The sequence below is a fragment of the Lissotriton helveticus genome, chromosome 5_1 (assembly GCF_964261635.1).
Source record: "Lissotriton helveticus chromosome 5_1, aLisHel1.1, whole genome shotgun sequence".
In the NCBI taxonomy this organism is placed as follows: Eukaryota; Metazoa; Chordata; class Amphibia; order Caudata; family Salamandridae; genus Lissotriton; species Lissotriton helveticus.
Genome location: NC_136065.1, coordinates 702,732,308 through 702,754,771, shown reverse-complemented (window position 1 = coordinate 702,754,771; position 22,464 = coordinate 702,732,308). Strand labels below are relative to the sequence as shown.

General features: G+C 43.6%; 1 long non-coding RNA gene across 1 annotated transcript in view; it reads right to left on the bottom strand.

Moving 5' to 3' along the window:
* Positions 1-578: 578 nt before the first annotated feature.
* LOC144753353 (uncharacterized) overlaps positions 579-22,464 on the bottom strand; it is a 149,061-nt gene continuing 127,175 nt past the window's right edge. The window contains exon 3 of the long non-coding RNA XR_013594314.1: positions 579-614. This is a non-coding gene — a long non-coding RNA (uncharacterized LOC144753353). The remainder of the gene's footprint in view (positions 615-22,464) is intronic.

The window sequence follows — 22,464 nt, the reverse complement described above, 5'->3', positions numbered from 1 at the left end:
TTGTTGATTTGACTTTACTTGGATATGGTTTATTTCTCAAGTATTGGTAAACCTAAGTTGTTATAAAATACCTGTGAGTACTTACACACAAACCTTACAGTAGCTTTGTGCCCAATCAACCCACCACCGTTGTGCCATAACAAATACTCACTCACAGGAGGGAAACTATTTTATCGACATTAACATGTTGTGCAAAAATCTCTATCCGGTACGCAGATTAAACTATATCCATTGGAGAGAAAACAACTCTTGAGCCCTCGCTCATGGCTATCTTCCTAATCTGGCACCTCAGTGGTACGATATCATGATCTGTTCCTGCAAAAAGAGTTTAATGGAGTACTAATGAAAGAGAACAACAAAGAGGTGCAGCTATATTTTATTTTACAATTGTGTAGACGTTATTGGAAATGGATAGAATAACAATTATTCATTTTAAACAGTCAACATTATTATTTTTTATAATTTTTGAAGGCTGTATATTTTATCTGCCGACCGCAGCCAAGACTTGGCACTCCACAGTAGGGTCATTTTTTCTGACAACTCTGGTTTCACATGCCTTGTAGTCCATAAAAGTCCTACAGTTCTTTCTATCGTATTCCACAGGTGTGACATATCTACAATAAAAGAAGAAATATGAGTGTACCATCATATGGTGAAAAAATAAATACATCTTCATCATGTGTCTTGAGTGCCATCAGTTACCAAGCCATTCTGGTTTGCATGTACAAACCCGCACACAGCTAAATGTTATAAAGGAAGTGCTATAAAAGTTGCAAAAAAAAAGCAGTATGGCTTCGAAAGGTAAAAATAAAAATGCTTGTAGTGCTATTTATTTCACTTTTAGCCATGCTGTGCAGTAGCTACACTGTTCTGCAACATAGCTAAACGACATTGGGAAGGCAATAGCTCTATAATAAGTGAGATCTACTGGCTTTGCCAATGCTGCATAGATCTTAGATCTTGGTACGGTTGGATATGCTTTTAACCCTCATAGTCAATGCCAAGTAAAGAGGGATGGGGTTAAATGCTTCCTGCCAGCTTGGTTGGCGGATCCCTCTTCAGTCAAGGCCAGTGCCAAGTCTGATTTGCTTATGTTTAGTCAATGGAACAGAAAGCAAAATTAGAATGGGTTGGAATGGACCTCAAATAATTTTCAGTGCATAAGGTACACCCAGAGGTGGTTTGTATAGCGTATTTTGCATAGAGACTTGAGGTTAAGTGGGGTTAGTGGAAGGCTTGGTCATATGAGGCTTGAGTGCTCCAAAAATATCCTGGCTGTTAGTGCAAAAGACAACAGTTGCTTTGCGACGACAGGATATTTATATAGCACTTGCCCACTGGTCTTTTCTTTCTTACACACCCCTAAGTGTCAGTGGAAAACTTAATATCCTGAGTACAGTGTCAGGCTAATGATTAGGAGTGATTTTTACAAGCACTGCTCCCCACTAGTCGGTATGGCACAATATGGCACTGCACTAACTTCATACCTCCCTGTAATTGAAGGAGTGCAGCTGCATATAAGTACCCTCATTCCACAATGATATCAGTTACTTTTTTCTGTGCCCATCAATGTAGATCTGGAGCTTGCCACCCAAATTTATTGGTGATCCAATGATTTCAAACTCTGCACAGGCAGTGTGCCAGGGATGATGTATCTACTGAAAACAACAGGAGTCAAGCTCTGACTTCTCTGTACTGCTTGGGCTTTGTTCACCACTTCAAATTGTGCAATAAGTGTTCCAATCTGCAGCTGAAGGCAATCAGACAGACGGAGCTGAAGTTTAATGTCATCGAGCATAAGAAGATGTTGAGTTTAAAACAGAAGTCCAGCTCCTGCTTCAACTCACAGGGCCATGCTCGGTTGACATCTCAGGGTTGGTTCTGCCTGTAGGTCCCTTCCTGCTCAAAGTCTTCCACTAAGTCAAAGTCAATAAATCAATCAAAACAACTTTATTCGGTTTTATGAAAAGAAAACCATAAAAGGTTCAAAACATCCACATCTCATTTAAAACTAGGTACATTAAAATTACAGTTCATGTCAATAAATAGGTAGCAAATGGATCAGTATAAAAAAAGAACCACATTTACCAGGTTTTCAAACAAGAGGTGCCCTCTCCCATAAAAATAACTGAAATTCCAGGCAAGCCCTTGTTCTTACTGTGGATTTCAGATATCCCACAATTAAAAAAAATACAGTCTGGCTTCAACAATTGCAGGTACAAGAGTGCTAGGCGGACTTGGCTAAAATTCAACCTCTCTAAAAGGGGAAATATAAAATCTCTCTGTTGTACCTCGTATAATGTATAGAGTAACATAAAGTGTAGCAGATCCTGTGGAGACACTGTCGCAGCCACAGGGTGCTAACACCTGTCATCTGCTACATCCTTTTGGAGCGGCAAGTAACAAATGAAAAAGATCCAAACGAAACCTGGACAATAAAAAACGCTCATATGTGGACAGAGAACCCAAAAGGTAAGGCTCTGTCGATGGGTTGGTTTTTAGCGCCAAGAATTTGCGGACGCTGGGTTTTCGCAGTTGTAACTCACCTCTTTCTACCTTCCTAATGCAGCTTAAGGCTTTTTTAACAATCTCTACATCCTTTTTTACAATATTCTCAGGATTTAAAAAGAGTTTGGGGCGACCCAACTCTGCAAAGCAGACTCTAATGTATTTCAGACATGGAATCCGGGACATATAGTCAAGGCTCACACAATCAGTTTTAAGCTGCTGGCTGAGAGCTAAGTCTTTATTCAGCCAGCACTTGAGCCACAACACTAGAGGGCGGAGAGCTAGGGTGTCACATAAGAAAGGTACCACCAGTTCCTCATGGACTACCAAGTTTGATGATCCATTTGGCACACCCAGCAGACGTTTAAGGAAATTATTCTCAACCACCTGTAATACATCTGTAGTGGTGTATCCCCAGTTTTCACTGCCGGTGCAGGCAGTTGCCACCCCTTTAGCCTGGTAAATTTTTTGCATGCCTGCAATCGGGCGCTTGTCCATCTTTGCAGCGAAGTTAAAAGTGGCAGCAGTTATTCTGGAGAACTCCCTCTTTTTCTTCTGGATAAGAGGCCCCCACTTCAGGCGGTTTTCCAATAAGACCCCCAGGAATTAAAACACTGTCATCAAGGGGACCTTCTCTGAACCTACTGTAAAAGGATACTTTTTTTTCGGCCGTTGCCCTACCTGCAAAATATAGGATTTGGCATTATTAATTGCCAAATCTCGAGACCACATGCCTTTTAAAAAGGTGTCTAACAAGGTTTGGAGTCCCCTGGCTGTTCTGGCTATGAGGACCACATCATCCGCATATAGTAGAAAGGGGAGCCCACGTCTCCCTACATGCGGGAAGTCTGCCCCTGTCTCCACCAGGGCTCCATCAAGATCATTTATATAAAAATTAAACAGAAAAGGGGCCAGAATGCAACCTTGCCGTACCCCTCTTTCAATTTCAAAATCCCTAGACACCTGGATATCTTGGGCATATCTAACATTCGCCTTGGTGTCCCTATGTAGATCAACTAGGAAATTCACAATATTAGCCTCCACCCCCATGGCCCACATGGACTGCCACAGCTTGGCTCAGTTGACGCAGTCAAATGCGGATGAAAGGTCCATGAATGCCAGGTAAATTGTACATGGGCGAGCCATCGTGTATTTACCGAGAATCAGGTATAGGTTTAAACATTGGGCCACTGTTGACCGCCCTGGGTGAAACCCATATTGGATGTCGGAGATGATGTTATGCTCCTCTGCCCAGGAAGATAATCTTTACAATAGCACTCCTCCCACCACCTTTACTACTGAATCGATAAGGGAGATCGGCCTGTAGCAAAAAGTGCTATTGCGATCCCCCTTTTTAAACACTGGGATAATGGTGGAAGTGGCCCAGGATTCCGGACAACCGTCCCTGGCAGCAGCGTTGAGGACAGCCACAAGGATCGGTGCCCAGAACGATGGGTCTGATTTATAGAGATCCGGTGGGATACCATCCAGACTCGGGCCTTGTTACAGGTTAGGCCGGCGATCCCCGCTTCCACCTCCATTTGCTCAAAGGCCTCACTGTCGGATTTATATTCCCTAGTTGGCTGTCCATGGAGAGCCATAGAGCCCTTAAACATAGTTTGGAAATGGAATACCCATTCTTCCTCCGTAATGTGGGAGCCTAGGTCACCGCCTGTGTCTTTCGTGAACAGTGGTCTATTGACAATACCCCAGAACCTTGAGCCGTTCCCTAGGGTACTCGTGTCTAACAGCTCCATCCATGTCTCCTCCTTAAGAGCTGCCATGCGTGTGGCCAAGACCTGTTTATATTCTGTGTGACAAGCACGTACAAATGGTTGGTTTCTCGGGGTAACATTCAGGGCCTCCTTCAACTTTCGTACCGCCTGAGAGCAGGATGAATCAAACCATCTAGGGTTTGGATTAACGAGCCTGGGAGCCGGTGCTCTTAAGAGATATCCTGCCTTGGTAGAGATGACATTAAAGGTGCTGAGAATATCCCTCCGTGGGGTACCTGGCGATACACAGAGGGCAAGTTCGCCAGCACATGAGTCTCTTACCTTCCTGTAAAAAACATTGGATCAATCTGTGACCATTTGAGACGGCGCCTACCATCCGTTGGTCTTAATTTTCCGGATATCACCACACTAGGTTTTCTAATTGATAGTGGGCCGCTCAGGTGTACAGAGATGGGATTGTGATCACTATATACACTATCCCCAATGGTGAACCCATGAAATAGGGACTGAATTGATGATGAGATTAAAATATGATCAATGAACGATCCACTGCCTCTCCCTTTAAAGGAATGAACCAGGGCTTTCCTAAAGAGACATTAATGTCAGTAGGTCAAATTCATTTAGTAAGTTGTTCAGTTCTTCCCCCTGGGTAGAGTGCTCAAAGTGGAACCCCCGCATTCGATGGCATCCTAGATCGGCCATTACTGTATGCTTTGGTTAACCGCAAGAGTGTATGTTAAAATCACCCAACACCATTAGCGAGTGTGAAATAAAACCACATGTCTTCCTTATGTGGGAGTTGGGTGATGTTACATTTCCCATGTGTACTATTCGGTGCATTATAAAAATTGATCAAGCCCATACTGGTGTTCCCATTCATAAGAACCAAGGCCTGGAGACCCTGACTGGAGGATGGAAGAATCCGGACCTGACAGTCCAGTGCCAGAGACGTATAAATGACCAGACCGCCCTTAGCACTGCCATATACTGACGGGGAGGCGGGGACAAAAAAAGCCTTAAATCCCTCCAGAAACAGATTACAATTCTACAGCCAAGACTCCTGGAGACAAATTACAGACAATTGCCTAACAAACTGCTGCTATATAGCGTCCTGGAACTTTTCTACCAAACCAGCTATGTTCCATGATAAAACATTGTTATCCAGTTTGCGGGGGTCACCTCTCTCTATGCAATACGGGGTTGAACCTTCTGCTGTAGCTTGGGCTTAACTACCGATAGGGGATAAACCTTCTGCTGAAGCTTGAACTACGGACTCAGGAGAAATATGTAGTCAGTCGCACTCCTCCAAACCTGATAATGTAGAAAATCTATTAGATAGTGCTAAGGGATTGGATAAAGTGGAGGCAGGGTAAAGCCCCACAGATTGGTTTATGCTGCGAGATACTTGTGGGTGCCATTGATCCCTTGCCACAAGAGACTTTTGATGCCACCTGTCTCGGGGGGTATCCATAGCACTGGGCCCTTTTATGTACCTTTGGGTGTCAGCTCTATAAAAAAAAACAACGGTAGTGCCTGTATTGAAGATCCTGGGAATGGTGGGCTAGCAAAGGAATCCCTGGACAGGATTCTTTCAGCTAGGGAAGCACTATTGAAATTCACAATTACACAATCACCCACTCCTGGTTTCCGTGAGCTCCCTATCCAACCTACGTGACGCACCATGATGATGTTACGTTCCACCCTGAAATCAACTGTAGTATTATTTGTTAGCCTGTCGAGTACCTTGTTTTTTAGCTGGCTAAAGTCCTCATTTGTCCCAGGGGGGAGAGGTGGCAAGTTCCCCAGGATCACTACATAAGGTGTGGATTCAGGAGGAAGTTGTACAGTAGGTAAATGTTGTCGTTCTTCCCCTTGCTGTCCTTGCGAGCTCACTGACCGGCCTCCAGGAAATTGAGGGTCCCTCTCATGATGAGATGCCGGCGGAGCCCTGCTGAGTACCTGATTTTCCCCATGGCCATCTGTCACCCCTGGGCTGTATGAGCCCTCAGGCACTCAGTGTGTTGCTGATCTCCATGGGTGTTCCTAGGATTTATGAGTAAGCCGGGATTGATAACACTTGGACCTTGGGTTTCGCAGAACGCCCCTATATTTACGGGTACGTCTAGCTGGGTGCCCCCTACCAGACCTTTTTCCATCACTGTCAACCTGTCAAGAATGGGACTTAACTTGGCATCCAGCAGACTAGACATTATATCTTTAAAGGCTTCGATAACCGACGGTTCTATATTCATGGCTATGGGCTTGGATGCCAAAGACTTGTTTACTAGGTTGCGAACCGGTATAGGTTTAGTTTTTTTTTTTTGCTTTACCCCCTATAGATTGGAGTTTTCTTTTTATGCCCGCACCTGGTTTAAATTACCCCTGAACAGAGGGTTGGGGGGTCCCCTTATGAGAAAATGCTTGAATGTCTATATGTTTTTGTACTTGGTTGGCATCTTTCCCTATCATGATGACCGGGGAAAGAGGCCTATGTGAGGCCAAGGGAGGAGCTTTTTGCACAGATGATGACCCTTCAGTGACCAGGGAACCCTCATACCACCCTAAACAGGTACCAGGACAGGTGGATGAACGCGGGGGACTTGATAGTAACCTCGCCATGGAAACAATGGTATCGGCTGGGGGTGGATGCAGACTATTAGAAGGTAACCTGGACAAGCATCTGTTCACTAGTTCAATCTCCTTGTCAATTACAGCTGCCGCCCTCTGTAAAAAAGAGTCCATCGTCGTAACTGTGGTGTGGGTTCTAACCATTGCCTTTGCCTTTGTCCCTGCTAACCCCATCTGTATCTTTCGCCTCCCCATTAATACAGTGCAATAATTCAGTATTTATACACAGAATAATGATAAAAGTGCAGAAAATAAACCCCTTAAGTGGGGATACTCCCAATATATGTCCAATGTTGGTCCTGCAAGGCCTCCGTGGTCCCTTATCAGAGGTCTATAAGAGTCAATGTGGGTGTTATCAAACCAAGGGGGAGCTACGTAGTAATCAGGACAGGCCTACCTCATTCCGTATCCCCGGGTCCTGGGTATCTGGGTGACGATGTGTGGAGTAGGCAAAGAACGGCGATCAAATGGTACCGCCAAGGGGGTGGCCCAGCCCAGCCTCTGCCGGACTCTGATGGGCTCAGACGGGCCCACCCTTGCTCTGGGCTTCATCCCGCACGGCCCGCGCACGTCCCGCGCCTCAGGGGTTGAGGCTGCGATTTGTAGCATGCTGGTCATGCCTCCTACCTCGCAGCTGCAGGGAATTGACGGCCATGCACCCTGGGACACCAAGTCCCACCAGTGCGTGAGGAGCGTGAAGAACAGCAGAGTAGTCCCACCAGCAGCAGACCCACCAGCTGCAGGTCACGAAAATGTCACAAAGATATTCTGCAGTGAAGAGCAGGGCTCCCTGGCAAATGGCACAAAGTAATGAGTGAGCGCATCCCCAAGTCAAAGTCAAAAACATTTCATAAATGCAAGAAAATGAGGCCAAACTCATCACTATATCCTCACTTGCAGTCTGGCGAGAATGCGCTTGGGTGTCACTCGAAGGATCCCGTGTCTTTTGACTCCAACCGGTCACACATTTGGCCCGGGCATGCCTCAAATTTCCCAGGCTGCAGTGGAACCTGGTGTAAGTAGCAATTATCAAGGATGACATGCTACACATTTCCATATGCTACCTGCTCCCTCTGACATACCTTTGGGCCCCAAAAGTCCTCTGTTGAACTTTTCCCACCCATTTCTCACTGGACTGCTTTCTCAAGCCCCTTGTCTATGGCACAACGAGGATGTTCTAGACATTCACTCCAGCCCTACAGTCCAAGCCAGCTCCTTCTATGTCTTTGATGATGCTGGCTCTGGTCTAAAAACCTAATGTCAGCACTTGTCAGGCCTCTGTCAGGCTATGAAATAACAGCCAGACTCTTGGCCTCAACCTCTCACTTGAAGCCAGTACTAGGGCTTGCTTAATGCCTCTCACAACATTGATTTTGATGCCAAGGAGCACTCGCCACGTGGTCCACCAATGGAAAAAAATCCTTTTTTTGCAGCCGAAGTGTGAAAAGCAACGGAAGTGCTAGACTACAATTACTCATTCTGAAAACCGAAGTCACTTTATTGACTAGGGGCACCTGAGGACATTCACTCCACGAGAGATGGTAAACATTGTTTAAAAGATATTTACACATTTTCATGCCATTACAACGCAAGCTGTTACAACGACTTGCTGTAGGAGGCAGAAGGTGTTGGATTTTAAATTCAAAACCTACCCTACTGTTGCACAGACTGGAGTTGGAATAGTAAATAATACTATTCTAAAATCCAGCGACCCCCCCCCACAGCAAGTCTTTCTAATGACTTGTGTTGTAATGGTCTGTAATGTAACAACGCAGTTGTTGTAATGACCGTGTTGTAATGACATGCGTCCTAAACGCATGCAGTGTAACAAGCCCTATTCATGAGAGACATCAATTCTCCAACTCTTTCTCCCCTGTTGCAGCAGTCCCTAATTAGGGCCCTTGCTCTCTCAGGATATGACCCTCATCTGGAAAACCGTCACATCAGAGTGATGGGCATACAGATTGTTCAAAAGACTACGACCTGCTTTTATTTCTACCTTTTATTCCATCTTCAACAGTGCGATTTGTTGCAGATCATGCCCCTATTTTGTTGCACAATGTTAATCTCCTGCTGGCCAAAGGCACCTGTAAGAGGGCTTCAGATTCCAAGAGGGGTAAGGGGTACTATTCACTCTACTTCACCCTCCAGAATAAGAACGGAGGCCTCAGGCCAATTCTCAACCGCTGGCCATTGAATTTTTTTCAGAAGAAATAAAAATTAAAAATTAAAAATTCTTACTGTGGCTCAGGTACTCTCTGCTCTGGATCCAAGGGCCTGGATGGTGTCCCCGGAATTGCAGGACCTGTATTTTTGTACCTGCCCTACAGTCCCACAAGCTTAAATGTGGTTCATGCTGCGGTCAGAATGACTACAAAGTTACTATGCTGTCCTTTGGCTTTACCTTGCCCATCCAGGTGTTTAAAAAAGTGATGGCAGTGGTCAGGCAGTACCTTCAGAGATCAGGGATACATGTATTCCCATACCTGAAAATCTAACTGCTCCAGGCGGGTTCACTACAGTCGGTCATATACCACCTATGACAACTGGGCTCTTGATCTCCTTTGGGTTGTCCATCAGTGCGCTGAAATCACACCTGAGACCTATGCAAAGGATTCTCGTCATAAGAGTTATACTGGAAACAGTAGTGTGCAAGGCCTTTCCACTGCTGCAATGAGGCCAGGACATTCAGGATATGATATAAACATTTCTAGCTTTGTTCTGGGTCTCGGTGAAGAAAGTTCTAGGGCTTCTTGAGCTACTGTCGGCATGCATCCTTGCTTCTCGTAAGCCAGATGGAAGATGTGGTTTCTGCAATGGAACCTACAGCTTCAATGGCTTTAGCATGGCGGTCTCCCTGACAGCGTGAAGATCTCACAAGAGATGGCTCAGGGCCTCATGAGGTGGTACTCAAGCATCAACCAAACAATTGGCATGCCCATATCATATAAGCTAGTTGCTTTAGGGGCCTTGAACCATTGCCAGGAGGCTCTGTGCGGCTTGAGGTGACATAACCAGCAGAAAATCTTTTTGATGGCCAACCACATAATGGGGTCAGTTAACGCCAGGGCAGATGAGCTTACTAGAGATCTGATGGTGGACCATGAATGGTATATCCACCCCCAGGTGGTGCAGGGAATCTTCAATTTAACGTGCATGCCCTGGGACACTTTGCTCACCACCATTGAGAATATGCATTGCAGCATCTGTAAACTGGAGATTCTTTCGCAAAGGTAAATGAGAGAAGAATTCTGTCCATGATGGCCATCACTATACCGGTATCCTGTACACGTTCCCGCCACTGCTTCTCCTGCCTTGAGTTCTGAGAAAGACAGGACAGACCATGCCCAAGTCACCTCAATAGCAGTGGAAGGGCGTGGTACCCAGAGCTCATGAGTCTTCGCATTTACATGTCAATCGATCTACCCCTTAAAGAGAACATACTGTCTCAGCAACAGGGGAGGACCCTGCACCTGAATCTCCACAACCTGCACCTCAATGCATGGCTATTGAGTGGATACAGATGCATTTTTTTAATTTGCCTACTGTAGTGGTAGATGTCATTCTTGTAGCCACACGTCTATTCATGAAGTCCATTCGTGCAAGCAGAAGGGAAACATTTGTGGCCTGGTGTAGGGCATTTCATCTAAATTCTTTGCAGGCTAAATTCTCATGAATTGTTGTTTGGTTTATTTAATGGTCCAGAATGGCCTTGCAGTGGGCACAATTAGGGGTTATTTGTTGGCCTTTTTGGCCTTTTATATTTTCTTGATCTTCACTCTCTCTTGAAATCACGAGCTCTGATGTGTTTTCTAAGGGGCCTGATGCATATGCTCGAACCAAATCTTTTTTTATCATGCCTTAGTGGGGCATAATTTAGTTCTGACTTTTGTTTTGTGCAAGCCACATGTGCCTATGCACAGTGGGTTACTATGGCGTTTATTGATCAATAGAGTGTTGCTAATCGCCATCACTTCTTTGTACTTAGTGAACTACAGGCGCTTTCCATGTAAGCTCCTGACACCACTTTCTTTCCAGGCAAATTGGTGCTGAGGCCTTTAGACTGCCTTCCTGCCAAAGTTAGTACTACCCATCCATGCCAGTCAATTAATCACCCTGCCATCATTTTCTGCTCCACTGTACCGTTCGAAAGAGAAAGAGAGGCTCCTCTATCTTGAACCTCTGAGAGTTTAGCGTTTCTACATTGACTGTGTAGGAGACCATTGTCTGAATTATCTGATCTTTGTGGCTTCACTGGAAGACAAGAAAAGCAAGGCAATGCAAAAGAGGACTCGGTCCAGGTGGCTAGTCATATGCATTAAAATCTTCACTCTTCAGTAGGCCTGTGGACTTATTTCACTAGGGTCAAGGCCTCACCAAGTATCTTTCTGTGGGGGATATCGGTTCTAGATATCTGCCAGTCTAGAGTGTGGGCATGAGTGCAGACATTCACTAAACATTATTGCTTTGGCAGTCACAGCCAAAGGGAGGGCCATTTTGCCAGCTTGGTCCTGTAAGACTTCTTTATCTGAGTCCACTCCTCAGACCTCCAACTTTGGGAGGTACTACTGTAGCTTCTATTCTAAAGGTGAAGAATCTGCTAGAAGTATCTGTCAAAAGAATAAGTTGCTTCCCTTCAATAATGAACTTTCTGGTGGATAGTCTATATAAGCGCAGATTCCTCACTGCCCTTCCTCCTGCCATGTTAGATTTTGGCAGTTAGTGTGAGTACTGATTGTTCAAAGTTCTTCCTTTTACGTTCTTCCATGTTCACCATTATAGCACTCTTTGCAACTTTATTGTGACAACCCCTAGATCTTTCCTCTCACTCAAGTCTTGGGGCGGGTTGAATGTTTCAATTGGTGGAATTTTGTTCACTCTGCGCTACTCTTTATCCTGCTGTTCAGGGCAAAGTCCGCCAATTACTAATTGGTGGCTTTTTTTCTCAGAAAATGAGAGGTGGTGAGGGCAAGTAAGATTTGGCATCCCCTAGCGATATTTTATAATGCAGGCAGTCAAAGGCAGTCGCGAGCGTTCAGGGTCACAGGGCTGCCACTCGAGCAGATTTCCTGTCACTTAAGTCAATTTCCCTTCTGGAGCAGCAGCAAAATCACCTTGAATGGCCACACGCTCTTGTGCAAAGCATGGTGCAAAGTTTTTATGTAACTCAGCTGAATCCCATGGAGTGAAACTCTGCGGGTTTCATCCATCACTACTCAATACCTGAGATTATTGTTTCATTAGCCACACTTGTACAAGATGCAAGAACATCCATGTATAAGGTATCAAAAGAATACATGATGACATCACTTCCAACAATTTTTTTATTGTTCTCACTGTAAGAGACAGTGATTTTTGCTAACGGTGAACCTGTTCCTGGAATGGCTGGTCTCTCTTTGAAAATGATACTGCCATAACTGTGACCATATTCATCTCTGTTCCCAAGAACAATTTCTGTTTTGATAGTATGAGAGAAAATTTGCCCATGATCATTGTGAGTCCCAATTGAGGAGTAACAGCATTAGCTTTATGATGCTATAGCGTCATTGGAACAAGCTCACCTTCACTAGCCAGTCATGTAGACACTGATCAACATGCTTTTTCACACACCTTAGATGTGAAGCCATTTCAGCCAGACATTTTGCCATTATTCTTGATGGCAATTTACTGAATAAATCTCATGAAATTAGTGAATTTTGTATTAAGCAATATAGGTGAATTTTGCTGGGAATTCATGGATGACAGATTCTGTACTTTTGCTTGCAGGAGAATAGTTCAATTAGAAAATGCTGTGTGAGAAAGGTAAAACCAAAACTGAGAAACATTTTCTTCTCAGTCCTCTGCTGGTATCTTGCATGAATGGTATGTCCTCACATTCAATTTTTTGTCCAGGTAACAACATGTATCTTTCAGGTAAGGCAACATAATGTACATATTGTTTTCAAAATTCACAGAATGTAGTGTAATTGCACAGTCTTACCCCCATACTTGTAATGTTGTCTTTTGGATCTGACTCTGGAGGGTTTTGTGTTAACACCATGCAGTAGTTGTATAGGATAATTGTAGGAAATTACCATATTTTGTGTGATTTACCCCTGTATTTTGTCCTATTTGTTTTGCTGGGATTCTATCCCTGTGCACGTTACCCCTGCTAACCATGAGTAAGGTACCTGTGCCACCCTTTTAATTATGGTTAAATTGGCTTATGCCAATTAACAGATTTAACATGCCTAGAAGTCCCTAGTATAGGGTGTAGAAAATGCATCCAGGTCCTGGAAGTTAAATGCTACCTGTGGATTGCAGCACCTATTGTGCTATCCACATATTGTGTCTGTAAAACAATTTTTCAACCCTACCATGTGTAGCATTAAAGCAGCAGTCTAAAACCTACTGTCAAACCTTCATCTCTGGCTTTGTTGATATAAATGAAAGTGATAGAGTGGACTGATAGTGATTATCATGTCTTAGATCTACTTATCAAAGGCAAGCATATGGGCCTCACTGGTAGTGCACGCTCACATATAGTACTCCCATTGCAAATGACAAATAATCATAGAAGTATTAATTAGCCAAAAATAGTGAAGAATTGTAAAACATTAATGGAATATGTACATACAATTGCAGCTCTAGAGCCATATAAGAACATAAACACATGAAGAATCCCAAAACTTTTAGGTCATGATGATTTTTTGGAGCTACCACGAAGCGATTTACTACAGACTATATTAAAGGGAATGTAAAAGACAAGACGCCATTATGCTATACAAAAGCATGCAGAAAGACAAAAATGCAATTGGTGTAGACTATAACATTGCAAACTTGTAAATGTACAAATTAAAAAAGCCTGGAAAAATGAAAATTGGCTGGATTTACAAGACGTCTGTGGAAGTAGGTGCCAAACAATTTGAAATGCAGATTTAAGTTGTGGCAGAAGTGGACTTTATTATTGTAAGAAGGAATACAGAGAACAAATGCTCTCCCAGTTCAAGTAGTGCTAGGTAACCTTCTCCCCATTCCAGAACAGGAACTAGCGGCTTACAAAGAAGGTGCAGAACCACCCTCTTTATAAACAAACAACAGAAAGAGAAAGCAAAACATAACTTACCAAAAAGAAACAATAAAATCAATTAAGGCAATTAACATCAAACAGTATAGTATCCAAACAGGTAAATCATTGTACTAAAACACATCAAGCACTCTAGTCCTGAAAATGAATAGGGACCCGCTTTAAACGAAGAGGTCTTGAACAAATCTCAGGATCCACAGAATCACGTCGGACTGCCCATGAAGTGGAACTCGTAGCACAATTTGTAATAGAAGAAAGACATTTAGCGACTCCGTCTAAGTTCCAAATCCTGTGATCAGTTGTTTTAGTGGCATTCTTAAACACTTTTATGACCTGTATGGGTTTACTGTATTTTGACACACCAGAGTTTCTCTTTGGCAACCTGATCCTGACCCAATCAACAAATTCAACTAACATACTCTTCACAGCTTTCCTCAAATCATAACTAATCTTCCTTTTCTCCATATTACTTTTCTCTCTTTCCTTCCAACCATCTGTGCAATCCACATTTTCATCAACTAACACTCTCTTTTTTGAAACCCAAGAGGGAGCTATCTCCACATTTGCCATTCGACCCTTAAACAGCCGAAAGGGAGCTTTGCCTGTGGAGGAATGAGGAGTAAAGCGATATTCTCTCACTTTCTTCCTCACAGCAACTTCCCAACAATCACCACAAGATCCAGCTTGTTGAACAGCTTCTTTAAGTACTTTGATAAACCTTTCAACCACACCATTATTTTTTGGGTGATAAAGAACAGCTTGTTTTATGTTTAATACCCCTTGTTGACAGAAAATCCTCAAACAACCGAGAGGTAAATTGTACCCCATTGTCAGACAAGTCTGTCTGAGGGAAACTCTCTCTCACAAAAAGCTCACCTAAAAAGTCTACCACAACAGAAGACTCTACAGAATTCACGATCTTTATCTCTGGCCACCGGAAAAACATATCCAAGCAGGTGATGACATAGCGATCTTGCAATTTAAACTTCACAGGACCCAAGATGTCCAAAGAAATATCAGACCAAGGAGAAACAGCTTGCTCTCTAATAACCATAGGTTGCGTCCTGCACTTGATTGATTTATCACAATTGGCAAAATCCGAACATTCACATACAAGCCTTTCTATAAAAACATCCATGGCAGGCCACCAGTAAATTTCCCTGATTCTTTCCTTAGTCTTGGCTATACCCATATGAGAGGCATGAGCACTCGCAATCATTTTCTCTCTTAGAACACAAGGTGGAAGAAGTTTGCTTCCATGCATAAGTACACCGTCCATAACTGCCAATTCTTCTTTCACATGGCAAAAACCCCTCACATTTTCATCACACTCATTTTTTTCAAACCTACCACTATTTACCATAGAAATGATTTTTTGCAAGGACTCATCAGTAGAGAGATGTTCCTTTCATTCATCTTCAGAAACCACACCTTCACTGCTCACACATACATTTACAACATCATCTATCACCTCTCCAGCAAAGTATTCATCTTCTTCAACCATGTCATCATCCACACCACCTAGTCTTGAAAGACAGTCAGCTAAGACATTGTTGGAATCAGGTAAATACAAAAGTTCAAATTCGAATTCTTGAAGAGCCACAACCCACTTTCGAATGTGGTGATAAACAAAATCTATTCCCTTCTTAGAAAAGACTTCTTTAAGCGGTTTGTGGTCAGAAAGAACTTTAAACTTTTTGCCCCATAAAAATTTCCTCAACTTACGCACAGCCCAGAACACCGCTGGCGCCTCTTTTTCAGTAACAGAATAGTTGCACTCAGCACCTCTCAATGGCCTCGAGATGAACAAGATGTTTGTTTCTATGTCATTTACTTTTTGCAGCAATACTGCTCCTAACCCAGTCTAACTTGCATCAGTCATAAGGAAAGAGGGTTTAGAAGGGTCAAAACTACTCAGACATGGCGCATTGTTGAGGTGATTCTTAATATCAATGAATTCTTCCTCACAAATTTTTGACCACTCTATTTCACAACCTTTTTTAACAAAGACCTTAGTGATAAAGTCTTTTCTGCAAAATTCTGTAAGAATTTATGATAGAATTTTAACATACCCAGAAATTTAATGAGCTCATCCTTATGAGAAGGCAAGCGCAACATGAGAATAGAATCAACAAGATTTGTCTTTGGTTTGATCCGTTCTGCTGAGACAAAGGGTCCAAGGTAACATTGAATTTTCACTTGTCAGCCCGTAAAGTTAGTCCAGCATTTTGTAACTTATCAAAGACAGACCTCAATCTGGAATCATGTTCTTCTACATTGGCTCCAAAAATAAGCACGGCATCTTGATACACCTTCACGCCTTTTAATTTTCCAAGCATTCCCTCCATCACCCTTTGAAAAACGGAGGCAGCCGATGTCAAACCAAAGGGCATTCTTATAAACGTAAACGTGCCAAATGATGTCGTAAAAGTAGTGTATTCTTGACAAGAAGGTTGTAGCTTAACCTGGTGGTAAGCAGAGGTTAAATCCAGAGAGGAAAAGTGTTTTGCCCCCTCAAGGGAACAGAGCATCTCAGCGATGTTGGGCAGAGAATAGTGATCAACAACTACTTCTCTGTTGAGTTCCCTCAAGTCCACACAGAGCCGAGCCTCTCCATTATCCTTTTGAGACACTACTACAGGAGAGACCCACTCCGTTGCCTCAACCTCTTGGATAATACCTTTTACTAAGTGCTTGTCAAGTTCTTTCTTCATACTATCTCTCACTAAGAGAGGAACACTCCTAACTTTAGCAACTTTAGGAATAACATTTTTCTTAAGTTTTATCAGATGAACGTAATTCTTGAAACAACCAAGTTCATTCGCAAAGACACCAGGAAATTCCTTGATTAAATCATTAACCAGGACACTTACCACCCTGACAGTGGGCAACACCTTTAGACACACTTGAGGATCTCCATTGGGATCAAGAAACACATGGAGATCTCTATGCTGAAACCAACTTATAAGTGAGTCACCTTTCATCGACACATAGATTTTACCCGAGATCACTCTCTCTTTGAAGTTTATATAGCCCCAAAAGTAACCAAGTAAGTCAATGGTGACACCACCATAACCTTTTGGTCTTATGTCAGGTTTTTTAAGGACCACCCCATTTTGTAGAAAGTTTTCATAAAAATACTTTAGGAAAAAGAGTAATTTGGGCTCTAGAGTTGAACAACCAAAGCATCATTAATTAGAACATCCTCATAAGGACCATCAGGCTTACTTTCAGTGACTTGACAAATATTAACTTCTTCAGCATCATCATCATAAATATCAACTTCTTTTACAGGCTACACCAGGTCTACAACATTTGGAAACATAACCTTTTTTTCCCACAAATTTAGCAAATTGATTTCCAACCTGGGATTTTTTTTAAATCTGCCATGTGACCAGTGTCACCACACCGATAACACTTGCCTTGAAATTGTTTTGACTTCCAAGAATTCTGACTAGGAAAAGTTGACTTCTGAGAATAAAAAGATCCGTATTGGGAATGACTAGACTGTTTCTTATTTATAATATTTTTAAGGTTAACAGGCCTATCTGAAACACTCTTTACACCAGAAGTATCGTTCTTGCCTGAAGAAGAATCTTTCTTAATAATGTCAACACATGTTTTCGAATGTTCATGGCTCTTAGCGATGGTAATAACCTCTTGCAAAGGAGTTTCATCTTTTTGCCAAAGAACATCTCTAGTTTTTCCTGAACACAACCCAATATAAACTGATCTCTCAGGCGTTCCTCCAAAGTGGCTCCAAAGTTGCATGTTGAGGTTAAATTGCGCAAAAGGGTTATATACTGCTCCACGGATTCATCTTGTCTTTGCATCCTTCTACTGAAGTGATATCGCTCCAGAACAGTACTAATCTTGGTTAAGTAGTGCAAATCAAGTTTTTTATACCTATTTCATACTCATTAAGAGAGGCTGAGACACTATCAGTGAGATCAGGCAGGTGCTCAAAAACTTCTTGCCCATCAGCACCCAAACAGTGCATGAGCAGAGAAGTTTTCCTCTCCGCACTGAGAGAGGTACCACACACCCGAGCATAGTGAACGAACACCTTCTTCCACTTTTGCCAGAGTAGAGGAGGTTCACTTGGGGAAGAGAGAAAGAATGGTGGTGCTTTAACATTTTGTATATTTATACTAATGAACAAACAAAAATGAGAAGAAAATTATAATTAAATAAATATGCTTTGTAAGAATGTTTCAGTGTGCAGAATAAGTAATGCACCACATCAATGAAAATTCAACTGTGTGTTTCAGCGCAAAGTTACAATATAATGTAGTGACTGACACACGTTGAGAAATCAGCTGTGTTTGTCAGCGCATAACCTTCAATCAGAAGGTGTGCGTGTCAGTGCTGATATGGTAGTCAACACTTTGTAATGACTGACACACGTACATAAAGTGCGAACAGCTGTGTGTGTCAGCGCACGATTCTCAATCACATGACAATTACCATGTGTGCGTGTCAGCGCTCATATGATTGTCAACACTTTGTGATGACTGACACACGTACTTAATGTACGAACAGCTATGCGTCTCAGCGTGTAATTCCCAATCACAGGCCCCCGATGAGTAAATAACTAGCTCAGCTCTGTTTTGACAGAAAACACAACTTAAGATGGCCGCCACGTCGTCACGTGAGGATGTCACTGCAGGTCCTGACGAAATCCTTCTTTTGCATCTAGAATGCCACGCACTAACGCTTAAATCGGGCAGATCGAAAGAAAACACACAAAATGGCTGCCGCATCTATGCATGATGACGTTAAAGTCAGGCAGACAGGGAAAGTCAGGCAAGACAGAAAGTAGGCCCGTTACAGAGTATGAACAGCAGACAGCCTCCCAGCCACTTGGATCCCTGCGCACATACCTCGAAGCCGCAGTTCACAAAGCTACCAAACCTCTCTCATCTGTACGACCTCGAACCTCGTGAATGCTTCCCAAGGAGAAAACTTTGATCGAGGCTTGACTAGAGAGAAGCAGGAGCGTCTTTCCCTCTTCAGCTGAGAAGGCAGCAGACAAAGCTCACCACTCCAGGGTTATGAAGAAGCGTCTGTCATGGGAAGATGCATCCGTGGTAGGAAGACACCCAGGTAGAATGCTCCTTTTCCTTTTTAAAGTTGACTGTTGGGGTCTCTTTCAGCGCATAGGTACCTCGTCACCAAATGTGGAAGTAGGTGCAAACAATTTGAAATGCAGATTTATGTTGCAGCAGAAGTAGACTTTATTATCGTAAGAAGGAATACAAAGACCCCATCCAGCAGCTGGTGAAGAGCAACTGCTCTCCCAGTTCAAGTTGTGCTAGGCAACCTTCACCACATTCCAGAACAGGAACTGTGGCTTACAAAGAAGGTGAAGAGCACCACAACATCCTTAGAAGAAATGGTACACAAGTTTTTTGGCATTTAACTTCTCACAGGAGCTTAGAATCATACAATCTTGTGGAAATGTATGTCAGCCAACAAGCATGGGAGAGTCACTTTACTGAGTTGTCTGCTGAATATACTGGAGGGACCAACATAGCTGACATTGGGGCAGGACATCCCACAGATTATCCGACACTGCATCCTAAGTTTAAGTCTCTAGTTTTTCCTCTACAGGAAACATGTGAAGCTTTAAGAACTGCTTAGAAAGAGAAAACCCCGAATCCAGCCAAAATGCCTATAGACCTCAACTTATCTGAACCCTGGATCTGGGTTACATTTTTCGACATATTGACAAACGCTATTGACAATAGAGAACAAATTTCCTGCCAATGGAAAGGAGGAGAACTTGTTCCCATATATGTGAAAGGGAGAAGAGAAGGCACAGCCAACTATATGCCAATAAGCCTAACTGACAACTTGCAAAAAACATTTGTGATATGGTCTTCAATCTAAATTGCAGCAATGCATGGACAAACAGTATGTCCTGATTGATTTACAAACCAGCTTTAGAAGGAAAATGTGTACTATTGACCAGGTCTTCAAGTTCCAAATCCTATGCTGGAAATATCTCTTGTTGAAAAAATGATCATTTCTTTATAGCTTTTGTCTACATGAGAGCAGCCTTTGACTTGGTACCGTGGGACGTACTTTTGGATGTACTAAATGACTATGGTATACAGCAACCACTCTTAATTCTCTTAATGCAGCCACACTCAAATACTTATGCACAAGTGAGATGGAGTGCTCACAGTGAGCTAACAATTAGGATCCCTGTTAGGAGAGGAGTGTGGCAAGGTTGCATTCTTATGCCTACTCCATTCAGTCTGTATGTTAATGAAATACTTGAGTATCTAGCAAAGTGCCAGAATGACACACCAAAGATAGCAGGAGAGAACATTTCTGCATTGATGTTTGCAGCTAATATCATACTAATCCCCAAAACCTCCATGGGCCTGCAAAATCTATTGGCTGTGTTTGCAACTATTTGCTTGAGATAAAAGTTCACAAAACAAAATACATGGCCATAAATCCTCACTGTGTGTTGGGGGATTTCTTTACAGTAGAAGGAGCAATAGTAGAAAGGGTCTGACATTTTTATTATCTATAGTTAAAGCTCACTGATACACTATTGTGAAATCCACAAATCACTGAAAATCAATTGATACTAAAGCACAATCACACTATGGTACCAAAAATGTTTAGAGCCAGAACAGTACGGGTGGTTTCACCCGCATTTAAGGTCTACCGGGCAAATTGGGCTGAGCTTGGCATTATATGGTGCCGCGTTTTGGGGACTAGGGAATGTACAAATATTAATTAAATCTGAAATTGACTTCCTACAATCTTTTGCGGTCTACCAAATGATGCCCCACTTCTATTATATTTTGATCTATCTTTAAATTAAGTGGCTTTTGTCACCAAATTAAGACCTCTACTATATTGGATAAGGGTATGAGTGATTGAAGATTTGGAATGTTTACTGACCTAATTGGTTGATCTGTTGGAAACCGATAAAGCTAGCACCACCCCTTGGCTTAGGTACGTAACATCTTTGCTCTATGTATTAGTCCTAGAACAGCTTTGGATGAACCTGATGCCTTTAAACAATGATATAAGGAGCATATTAAAAGATAAATATTCAGGGCGCGGCCAGCCATCATGACTGAACAAATGTGACTCCGTTCGGCTCAGCGCCAGGCCCAGCAACTATAGCCAGTCCAGAAGCATCTTGTCCCCCACAGAAGCTACCTACCGGGACACCCGCTCTCCCAGATGCCGGGGGGTCCCCCATTCTGGAGCAATCGCTGCCGTAGGCCGCCTGCATGTCTCTGTTGGGAAGCGCTGGTGCCGTGAGCAATTAGCTAAGATAGTGGCTGCAGCAAAATCCAGCGGTGGCGATTACCATTGCAGCTGAGGCCGTCGGGGGAATTTGCAAACGGCGAGAGGCTCAGACGGGGATCGTGACAGGCACACAGGAGCGGGAAGCGCTGTACGATCCCGGGCGGTTGTTTTGACACGTTTTGAGACAGCCGCAGCCCACAGATCAATATTGTCTTCCCCGTATGGCCTCCAAGGTGAGCAGAAGGGGCCCATAATTTATGGAAGCGGATCTCAGGGGGTGCACCAGCCAGCACAATACCTCTGGGGGCATGGGGAGGTTCCCCTGCTTTGCCTACAATGATTGAAGACGCCCTGGGACTGGACTGCCTAACTTTAAGATGGCGTCGGTCAGGCGGTTTAAGTATTAAGCTTGCAACCTCGTATCTAGGCCGCAGGACAGATTCCCGGTGTCTCCCCACCTATCCCTACCTAGACAGGCCACATAAAGTCCCAAGAGCTGTCCAGCGCCAGTCGGCAGAGCACATATGAGATAAGGAATGCCCGAATGACATGAGTTGGGGGCCCCAGACATCAGCCTTGTTCAGCAAGATCTCTGTGCCTCACAGATATAAAGGCAGACATGGGGGCCTCATTCGATGCTTTTAAGGCAGAGATGGGAGTAAAGTTGGTGGCCCTACAGGCAGATGTGGATTTGATTGGGGCCTATACCTTAGACTTGGAGGCGAATTGCAAGGAACTGGTTGACCGTGTGCAGCCTCTCACAGAAGGCTCCGATAACCTACGCGACCAACTCAAGGCCACGATATTCAAATGCGAGGACCTCTAGAACCGTTCTTGTTGCAACAACATTTGGGTGAGGGGCCTGGAAGAAGGCTGCGAGGGCCCTCACCTGGAGTCCTTCATGGTGGGGTTGTTCGCAACAGTGCTGGGAAAGAATGGCCTAGAGGTGCAGCTAGAGAGGGTCCTTAGCGTGGGGCAAGGGCCACTGGGAGACTCCAGGAAACCTAGGGATGTATTGGCGCCAGTCGGCAGAGCACATATGAGATAAGGAATGCCCGAATGACATGAGTTGGGGGCCCCAGACATCAGCGTTGTTCAGCAAGATCTCTGTGCCTCACACACATCACCAAGGTCTCTAACTACTTCACCTGGGTGGTGGATATAGAAGGGAGGTCCCAAAACGGCAGCGCCATGGCGCTGACCTGAGAAGACCTAATGGCGTTGCTAAGGGAGTTAAAAAAGGAA